General features: G+C 44.2%; 1 long non-coding RNA gene across 1 annotated transcript in view; it reads left to right on the plus strand.

Moving 5' to 3' along the window:
- LOC102241441 overlaps positions 1-8,432 on the plus strand; it is a 20,681-nt gene that overhangs the window by 1,081 nt on the left and 11,168 nt on the right. The gene's annotated exons all lie outside the window — the stretch shown is intronic.

Here is an 8,432-nt window from a genome sequence, read left to right on the forward strand (position 1 = left end):
CCCTGAACAGATCATTGGAATCCGAGGAGGCCATTGGTTAAGAATCCATTGGTTATCACTCGAATTTTAAGGTTATCATGGTAGGAATAAAAACGTATGCAATGGGTAGGCAACAAGTTTTCTTTTGACAAATGATCAAGTAAGATATACACATTTAATTGGATTAGGAGAGAAGTTGTAAGGAGTTCGTGATTTTCTATACCCTCGTGAACATTCACAGAAGATCTCTAGAAAAGCGTTTACTGTAAATAATTAGACTTTGACATTGGAAGTGTTGCAAAACAGCACAATTATTACCCTGTCTTAATAATACTGTATACAGCATCAGTAGTATGTCAATTATACAGGGGTGGGCAAAGGGGGAGGAGTCTGCAAACAAGGTGGGTGTCCTTGACCAGAATTAAGCCAGGAACCCTTTGGTCCACAGGCCGATGCTCTATCCATTGAGCTAAACTGTCTAGGGACCTATTCTTGTGTTTTAAAACTTGCCTATTTACTTGGTGTTTTTAAACTTTGTAATGGGGAGGAAAAGACAGGCTACATGTCCATGAATCAGACATGGCAATAAAGCCTCAATTATTGGAGAGGGATCTTTAACTGAATGGGAAATAAGAAACTGAGGGGGAAGATATGGTGACCCCACTTGCACTGTGTGTACTATTTCTTCCTAAATGGCGGGGGGTTCAGAATAGGCAGTCAAGCTTAGTTTTGGCTAAAATAAATTAAAAGTATTTTTCTCAGTAAGTGTTTATATGGAAGTATTAAGAAGCCTCTTAATACTTTCTCTTAAGGCCCCAGGGACTGACTCCTAGCATCTTAGAGGCAAAGTACTTGTCACTAAACCTGTTACCTTAAATCTTGCTTTAGTATATTTTATATGGCTCTAAGAGAACTTACCAATTAATCAGGATATGTGCTATTAGTTATATTTTTAAAAAACAGGAAATGTCAATTGTAGGCTATGGGATTCCTTCTGTTAGTTGTTCTCATTTGAGCCTGTGAACACTGGGAAAACCAACTGATCATTTTGAGTAAGATAGAGGGCCATGGTTTTGTTTGTGTGTTTTTAATATAAACACTCTGGAAGCAGGCAGTCCCCTGGCTGGTGTAGCAGCTACTCTATCTCCCCAGGAACCTAATTTTTCTCTTTATTTCTGCTATTCTTGTAACTGGAACTAAGGTTTGGCTGCCTGCTGCCACGAAAGCCAAACTTGTGAGACAAGTGCTGGTGTAAAAGGAAGGAGGTTTATTCAAGTGTCAGCATCTCAAGAAGATGAGGGACTCTTGTCCTAAGCCCATCTCACCATCTCAGTCAGGCAGAGGTTTTTATAAGGAGGCAGAGGGAAAGCGAACAAAGAAATCAAGGGGAGGGGTTGAAAAGTTCCCTACGTGCAGGCCGACACAGTACATCCATCCGGATAAGGACCTTGAAACGGGGCAAGTGATGTGCGGCATCCTGGTCTTCATTATCCTGGTTCTATGTCATCCTGGTTCTACAGTTGGAACTGGGATGACTGAAGGTCAGAGTCTGTACCTTCTGAAGTTAGTTCCTAAAATTTTTATACAAATATGCTGTTTATCTATAAGCTACATATTAGTCAGAGTCACAGCGTACAGAAACAAACCATGTGAAGAGAGGCCTGGCCAATCCTCAGCTATTCCAGTGGCCCCACTGAGGTGTCAGTCATGTGCATGAAGCCACCTTGGATGGACCTGCTCCAGCTGAGCTCCAGTTGACACAATGTGGAACACAAGAACTAAGCCCTGCAAAATTATAGATTTATCAGAAATAAATCACTGCTAAATGGTGCTGAAACCCAATCAGTTGGCCCCCCTCCTCCAAAATGGCAAGATAGCCAAGAAGTGAGGTTCATTGGTTGGGCCTCTGGCCTCACTGGACATGGTAGAAGTCTGCTACCCTAGAGGAAGGGGATGGCTGTCTCAGGGGGAAGGGCAATAACAGTTGTCCTTAGTCACCAGTCTCCTGGTGGCAGCTTGGAGCAGGAAAGGCATCTCTAGGACCTCAGGAACAAGGTCATATGGGATCATTACTCTTGCCCTTTGGCATTACAGTAGGTCCTCAGGTTACGTCGGAAATCTGTTCCTATGGCGCCAGGTAATGTGATTTTCGCCCTAAGTCGGAACCCACCTACATAAGCCCCTACGTCACTCACATGGAGCACATACACAGCAGTAATGAAGTGAAACAGTAAAAAAAAATTTAAAAGAAAGATAACAATTCCTGACCTTTACTTGTGGTAAATAAATAATAAAAAACATAAAGCACATATGTACATACGTCGAAATGACGGAACTTTTTTTTTAATATATAAATAAATGGGAGAGGGCGACGTAACCACTAAACAACATACATTGAGTTCCACGTACCCTGAGGACTGCCTGTACTGCAGTTGGACCACCCACAGGGCTCCTGTGTTCATCCTCAGCCCTTCTTCCTCTGCTCCTAAGAGTCTGTGCATACATGACCTCAGGCTGCCTCAGGCTCACTCTCTGAGCACCTTGTGAGCACACAGGTCCCTGATGCTGTCAGGTCACCTGGCTCCTGTTCTCAGAGAAGTCTAATTGGATCAGTTCATCATCCAGCAAGGCTACTGCAAGGTCATTGCTGTGCTCTGAATTGGCTACACATCCCATATTCCCTATATCCAGTCAGCCCTGTCTGGAATGGGACATGGACCCTTGAGGTCTTGAAGTCCTGGCTACACCCCTTCCTGGCTGTGACCTTGAGCAGGCTTTTTTACTCTTCACCTGAGTTTTCTCATCTGTAAAACTGGTACCAACTTTGTAAGGTTATTGTGAAGATTAAAGAGAGAGTGCTTGTGAATACTAGCATGTGCTCAATAAATGGTAGCCATAACTGTTACTGTTTTATTTTAACTTACATAAGCAACTGTGTGCTTTCTTTGTGGATTTGATGATCTTGAAAAGTTATACTATCAAGTGATACTTTCCTAGAGTCTGTCATAAAATGAGAATTCTTCTCCACTGAAAACTTTATTTTCACTGATGTTACTACATTTAAAAGCTTTAAAAAAAATACTGTAAAACTTGTTTCAAAATCATGAATGGAGAGAAACATTATCTGATTATGTTGGCAGCAAAACAGCACCAGAATGTTACCAGCGATTGGACCTGAGTTCAGCATCCTCAGTTCTTGAGTTCTGGCTAAGAAAGAATTCAGAGGACTGAAATAAAATAAAATAAAAGTTTATTTAGAAAGTCACAGAGATATACAAAATGAGCTCTGGAAAAAGTGAGCCAGCTGGGCTGTGTGGGCTCAGGAAGCAAGTTGTAGAGGCAAAAGAAGGTTCCTTGTAACTTAGGAGAAAGAAAACTAGGATGTAAGGGCCTTGGGGAAGAAGAAGGGGAAACGCTCAAGTGTGCTTCAGAGAGAGTGCACACTGGGGAAAAGAAGATGTGGGGAAAGGCACTGAGAGAGAGAGAGAGAGAGAGAGAGAGAGAGGGAGAAAGAGAGGAGGGGAGGAGAGGAGAGGTGAGGGAAAGGGAGGGTGTGCTGCACTGAGGCCTCAAGGACTTTAAGGGTAGGGATTTTAAGGGGGGTCCCAGGGGAGGATCTCAATAGAATATTCATCAGCTTTCCTGGGGTGTCCTTTCAGGGTCATGGTCTCTACTGATGGGTCAGTGCCAGGTCAGGGTGTCATTAGTCATTGCAGTTGGTCCTGATGTTAGCCCTGGCATCACCCCCACCTGGCCTAGCTGCTTTTCTGGGCCTGGAGCTGAAACACAACTGAGGCCTAGATGTTATCTCTAATTTGACAAAACTCCGTCTCTGGGGTCAAAAGACCGGAGGCTTTGTTCCTAACATTATCTGATGCAGATCAGAACTCATTGTTCTAGGGGCTTAATGCTTAAGCGAGTGGTTGTGCAAGAGCTTGTATGGGAATCTATGAGCTGTTCTCTGGAGCCCTTGTGGGGTCTACCCTACGACTAGTGATATGAAAGGTCAGGGAATCTAAACTGCATGACCAGCATTAGGATAGGGCAGGAAAGGTCACCCCGGGGGTGAGGTCCCACCCTAAAATTGTCTGTTGCTAGGCACTCAGGGCTTCTGCCTGGTGACCTTCTGTACCTGGCCTATGGGTCCTACTCTGCTCACGTCTATCTAACTGCCTACTACAACTATATACCAAGGCCAACCAAGAGTTTCCCCACGTTGCATGTACCTGGTTTTGCTCTGTCTTGGGTAAGTGGGAGGTTGTGAGTGTGGGCATTTCTCTATGTTCCATGTCACATGATCCCCCAGTGCTGCTTTTGGGTGGGATTTAGACTGCTTTCCTGGGACAAAGGCAGCTTAGAGAGAAAACAGTGAGTGACATTTGGGTGCTTTTGAAGGCACACTTGTAATTTTAACTGTTCCATAGCATCCCTTTGAATGCTTAACCAAAGGTGTTTGTAATCTTTCATGTGGAGAGAGTCCTTACATTTTTATAAAGTGGATTCTCTCATAATTGCTTATTTAATAGCTATGGGCAGAGATGTTACAAGTTGTTGATGCATTCATTTGATACTTTTTGTAGGTGTTTATAGTGAGGACAGGTTTGCCATTCAGCCTACGATGTGCCTTTAAAAGTACTACTTGCATTATATGTTACTTCCATAAAGATACATTTTTCACAGAGGACTTTTTGCCCTTTCTAGACTATAAAGCATCATGTAAATGTAGGTATCACAATAATTCTTTAAGTTGAACACACCCTTACTTGGTTATGACGTATCTTTTATTTTTTATTTATTTCTTCTTATTATTTTTATCCTCACCCGAGGACATGTTTGTAGGTTTCCAGAGAGAGGGGAAGGGTGAAAAAGAAAGAGAGAGAGAAACATCGATTGGCTGCACACGCCCCAACTGGGGATCAAACCCGCAACCTGGGTATGTGCTCTCACTGGGAATTGAACCTGTGACTTTTTGGTGCATGGGACGACACTCCAACCAACTGAGCCACAGGGGCCAGGGCTATTTTTTATTTTTATAAGAGGTTATTTGAGCCAAACTGATGACATATGCCAGGGAGCAAGATCTCAAATGCTCTCGACATATCTTTTTGTAATACCTAAGGGGCAGGTGGTACTGCATGTAGAAATTGAGGATTGATTTTGTGAGCCTGAGGCTGCCACAGGCTTTATAACCATTGGCCTGAGTACATACTCACATCTCAGGCAGTCTGTTGATATGAGGCAAGGAAAAAAATTGCTTTTTAAAAAAACAATTAGTTTTTACTTATTTATAAACTCATCTACTCTCAAAGTTCAGACAGGACTGGAGGGTATGTGACCTCCCCCCATCTCAGAATGTAGGCAACCATTGCTGAGTCTCTCACCCTCCTCACAGCAATTTTCTGTACATGAGCAAACACATAATTTGTTTCTATTTTAATTCAAATGATGTCATGCTGTATATATTGTTATGGCATTTTTAAAAACATACATACCTTTAGGTCTAGAATGTACTCTCATGGCAGCATATAGAGCTCCATTTTATTCTTTTCCATTTCTTTTATTGATTGATTTTTTATTTTATTTTTTAGAGAGAGGAGGAGAGGGTGAGAGAGAAACCTCAATTTATTGTTCCACTTATTTATACATTCATTGGTTGATTCTTGTATGTGCCCTGACTGGGGATCAAACCCACAACCTTGGTGTATCAGGACGATGCTCTAACCAACTGAGCTACCTGGCCAGGTAACTGCTCCATAGCATCCCTTTGAATGGCAGACCATGATTGACTAACCCCATATGACAATCATTTCCAAATAGACTATATCTAAAATTAAAAATTCTACTAGAATTTTTGAGTTACTAAAACATTTTTTTATTAATCCTCATCCGATGATATTTTTCCATTGATTTTTTTCCCATTGATTTTTTTTTTTAGAGAGAGTGGAAGTGAGAGGGAGAGACAGAAAAACACCAATGTGAGAGAGACACGGGCCCTGACCAACCAGGGCAGGGGATCGAGCCTACAACTGAGATACATTCCCTTGACTGGAATCGAACCTGGAATTTACCCACTGAGCCAAATTGGCTAGAGCAATATGGTGGCCTTTAAAAGGCTAGAGTAGGGATAGTGCAGGCACCAGGTTTACTGAAGGTGGACACGGTGTAGGGTCCCATCCTGCCATCATCACAATGGAATGGCGATGGCTACCATTAGCACATCCTCCACCCATCTGGGTGTTTCATGGGTCACATCCAGGCCCTCTGGGTGGCACAACTCCAGGGCATGTTCACATAGTGAATGGACAATGCAGGGAGGAGTGAGATTCCCACAGACTCCCACCACTGCACCCTAGAGCTCTGCATTGCCAGGACCCTGGTCCTGTTTTGGTGATAGTCCCTACAGGGCTGCGCCATAACCTCCACGTGTGTGTCTGTTTGCCATCTTTCCAGACTCCACGCTTACTAAACTTTGATCCTCAGTGCCTAGTACAGTGCCTGGCACACAATTGGGTCTCCAAAGTGCTGGCTAATTGAATGAATAAACATGTCTGCAGGAGCTGGTGGGCCTCCGAAGGTGGTGGTGGTGTGTGTGTGTGTAAATGTCAGGCGTTAGGGCTGGCCTTGTGTGGGGCTGCTGCCCAAAGGCTCAGCTGGGCAGGCGGAGAGGTGCCCCGCAGGCAGACCTCCTGTCTTCTTTCCTCTACCCACTGCCTCCTAAGGCCTCTCTCTGCTGTCTCCTCTCGCTCTGACTTTATGTAGGACTCACTGTCCTCTCCTGAACTCCCTCCCACCCGCAGTGTGAGGGGCCTTTCCCCAAATATTCTGGGGAATAACTGTCTCCATCTCACACAAGGGCGAGGGGATGTGTGAGATGGAGACAGTTATTCCCCAGAATATTCCTCCCAGGGAAGGTGGCATCTGCAGGTCAGCCATTGACTTGTGTGTGGTTCGAAAGGGTCTGGCTGAACCCCAAAGTGATAGTTTAGAAAAATTGTGACTGGCTATTAATGATTAAAGAAACTAATTGTATATGTGTGTGTGGGAGGAGGGGAGGGGTGCAAGGTGAATGGGGTGGGGAAAGGAAATTAAATGGACAACAAAAGCCAGACAGAATACCATTTTATTCATTTATTCATTTTCTTCCATTTATTTATATAACACATTTTAGACAGGCTCAGGACTCGCAACCTCTGTGAGGTGAAGAAATTCTCTGAGACGCTGAGGGAAGTAGACTCCTCTCACAGAAGCACCCTTACGTGCACCGAAGTCGTGCATGCCATTTAGGGCTTCACCAGTTGCCTGAGACTCCAAGTTCCTTGGCTCTTTGTCTGCAGGGGCGGAGAAGGGAGGATATCCTAGAGGTATCTGACTTCTTGAAAGACTATTACCACATTATAATTACTTTCCCCCTCAAAAGCTAATTAAAGCGCCCACAAAGCATTGAAATTTACTGAGTTGGGTTGAGTCACAATGCATAGAAGAATCTGTTGCCAGAAGCACATGAATGCCAGGTGAAGATTAGAAAAACCTTATAAGAAAGATAAAAGGCTTAGTTTTCACTTTGAACTTGAAAAATATCCATCCTGCACAGAAGCAAGTGGCCAAAGCTAAATGTGACAAAAACAACCGACAGGGGTCAGAACTAGAGTCACAGGCAGCTGGAGCTGGGGGTGCAGGAGGGGGGTGGAAAGTGTGTAATGCATTTACCCTGTGGCATTTTTGTCCATTTATTCCATAATTCCGTCATATTTTCTTATTCTAAACCTAAATGCCCTCTTTATCATCATTTGACAGGGAAAGGCCGTGCACAATACCCATGCCAGAGGCCACGAACCCCCGTGTGACTGCAGGGGAGGCAGAGGTTAGGCAGCCGCAAGGTGGGAAGGGAGGCCAGGGAAGCTGAGAGGTCTTTCTCTAGGAGCCGGTTTCCACCCTGAGGTTTCAGGGTCCTCACCCTCCCAGGCACTGGCTGTGAGCGAGCACCTTCTCACAGAGGCCGGTTCCCTGGGGTCTGCCGACTTGTTTTTCTCGACCATCAGTAACCCCTTGACTCGCCAGGGGTTTTGCATGCAAATGTTCTGGATTAATAAATGTCAGTCCTTTACATCCCCGTGTCCCGTGCCTTTGAACAGAAATTCCAAAGTTTACTATATGTTGGACCTTACTTACCTGAATGGACTATTTTGTTTGGGGGCCCGAGGAGTGGCTATTATCACTTCGGGAGGCGGCGCTGGTGGGCTCAGAGCAGTTCCAGGCGCTGGCCTGCTTTCCCGTTGGCCTCCTCCTCACAGATCACAAATGTGCGTCTGCAGACCTGAGGCGGTTTAATGTGGCTGCTTTCTTCAAAATGAACATGTTACATGCAGAAGCCATCTTTTCATACAATGCACAACACTTCCTTTTTTTGTTTGTATTTTTAATTTAAGTGTTTTATTGTTGACACTATTGCAGAT

This window comes from Myotis brandtii, unplaced genomic scaffold (genome assembly GCF_000412655.1).
Source record: "Myotis brandtii unplaced genomic scaffold, ASM41265v1 scaffold248, whole genome shotgun sequence".
NCBI lineage: Eukaryota > Metazoa > Chordata > Mammalia > Chiroptera > Vespertilionidae > Myotis > Myotis brandtii.